This window comes from Bombus pyrosoma, unplaced genomic scaffold, assembly GCF_014825855.1.
Source record: "Bombus pyrosoma isolate SC7728 unplaced genomic scaffold, ASM1482585v1 HiC_scaffold_4710, whole genome shotgun sequence".
Lineage (NCBI taxonomy): Eukaryota > Metazoa > Arthropoda > Insecta > Hymenoptera > Apidae > Bombus > Bombus pyrosoma.
The window spans coordinates 127,280-130,130 of record NW_025219969.1 but is presented as its reverse complement, the minus strand read 5'-3'; the positions used below and the strand labels follow the sequence as shown (position 1 = coordinate 130,130).

At 27.6% G+C, this 2,851-nt stretch overlaps 1 protein-coding gene across 8 annotated transcripts in view; it reads left to right on the top strand.

Annotated features, from left to right (window-relative positions):
- The window catches only part of LOC122577441, a 266,783-nt gene that overhangs the window by 193,066 nt on the left and 70,866 nt on the right, over positions 1-2,851 (top strand). The window lies entirely within an intron of this gene.

The window sequence follows — 2,851 nt, the reverse complement described above, 5'->3', positions numbered from 1 at the left end:
TTTCTTTAAATTTACTAGCATGTTAACTAGTCTTAATAATGTAGTCTACATTTGATTAATCTTTTGTTAGTGTTTTATTTTATTTTATTATTTTTATATTCTTTTTAGTTTATTGTGTGTTAAAATGACTGCTCATGTAATTTACTTATTGTAGTTTTCGTTACGGCACGTGCGTAGCGCGGGACGTGACAACGTTATATCGTAATAGTACATAACGTTATACGTTATAACGTACTACTACATAACGTTATACGCTATATCGTTATACTACATAACATTATACGTTATAATGTATTACCATATAGTGTTATACGTTGTAACGTAAAACTACATAACGTTATACGTTATATCGTAACACTATATATCGTTATACGTTATAACATAGTGCTACAAAAAGATATACGTTACAACGTAATACAATATAACGTTATACGTTATATCGTAATAGTACATAACGTTATGCGCTATAACGTAATACTACACAACGTTATACGTTATAACGTCATACTACACAACGTTATACGTTACAGCGTAATACTACATAACATTATACGTTACAACGTAATACTACATAAAGTTACACGTTAGAACATATTACGATATAACGTTATACGTTATGTACACAACGTTATACGATATAACGTAATACTACATAACGTTATACGTTTTAACATAATACCACATAACGTTATATGTTATATCGTAACACTATATATCGTTATACGCTATAACATAGTGCTACAAAAAGATATGCGTTACAACGTAATACAATATAACGTTATACGTTATATCGTAATAGTACATAGCGTTATACGTTATAACGTAATACTATATAACGTTAAACGTTATAAGGTAATACTACATAACAATATACGCTATAACGTTATAATATATAACGTTATACGTTATGTCGAAAATACTATATAATGTCATACGTTATGACGTAATACTACATAACGGTATACTATATATCGTAATACTACATAACATTATACGTTATAATGTATTACAATATATCGTTATAGGATCTATCGTGATACTATATAACATTAAACGTTATAACGAAATACTACATAACGACATACGTTGAAACGTAATACGACATAACGTTATACGATATAACGTAATACTACATAACGTTATACGTTTTAACGTAATACTTCATAACGCTATACGTTATAACGTAATACTACATAACGTTATACGTTATAACGTAATAATACATAATATTTTACGTTATAACGTATTACTATATAACGCTATGCGCTGTAACGAAATACTATATAACGTTATACGTTGTGCCGTAAGACTACATAACGATATACGTTTTAACGTATTGCCATATAACGATATACGCAATAATGTATTACTACAAAACGTTATACGTTATAACATAATACTATATAACGTTATAAGTTGTAACGTAATACTACATAACGTTATACGTTATAACGTAATACTACATAACGTTATGCGTTATAGCGTAATACTATATAACGTTATACGTTGTACCGAAAGACTACATAACGATATACGTTATAACGTATTGGCATATAACGATATACGCTATAACGTAATACTATAAAACGTTATACGTTATAAGGCACTACTATATAATGAAATACGATATAACTTTATACAATATAACGATATACGTCATAACGTAATACAATATAACGTTATACGTTATATCGTAATAGTACATAACGTTATACGTTATAACGTACTACTACATAACGTTATACGCTATATCGTTATACTATATAACATTATACGTTATAATGTATTACCATATAGTGTTATAAGTTGTAACGTAAAACTACATAACGTTATACGTTATATCGTAACACTATATATCGTTATACGTTATAACGTACTACCATATAACGACATACGTTATAACGTAATACTACATAACTTTATACGTTACAGCGTAATACTACATAAAGTTACACGTTAGAACATATTACGATATAACGTTATACGTTATGTACACAACGTTATACGATATAACGTAATACTACATAACGTTATACGTTTTAACATAATACCACATAACGTTATACATTATATCGTAACACTATAAACCGTTATACGCTATAACATAGTGCTACAAAAAGATATACGTTACAACGTAATACAATATAACGTTATACGTTATATCGTAATAGTACATAGCGTTATACGTTATAACGTAATACTATATAACGTTATACGTTATATCGTAATAGTACATAACTTTATACGTTATAACGTAATGATACATAACGTTATACGTTATAACGTATTTCCATATAACGATATATGTTATAACGTAACACTACATAACGTTATATGTTATAATCTACTACTATATAACGTTATACGTTATAATGTATTACCATATAACGTTATACGTTGCAACGTAAGACTAGATAACGTTATACGGTATATCGTAATACTATATAACGTTATGGGTTATAACGTGGAGCTACATAAAGATATACGTTATAACGTAATATAATATAACGTTATACGTTGTATCGTAATAGTACATAACATTATACGTTATAACGTAGTACTACTTAAAGATATACGTTATAACGTAATACAATATAACGTTATACGTTATATCGTAATAGTACAATACGTTATACGTTATAATGTTATACTACACCGCGTTATACGTTATAATGTATTACCATATAACGATATACGTTATAACGACAGACTATATCACGTTATACGTTATAACGTAATGATACATAACGTTGTACGTTATAACGTATTACCATATAACGATATACGTTATAACGTAATACTACATAACGTTATACGGTATAACGTAATACTACATAACGTTATACGTTTC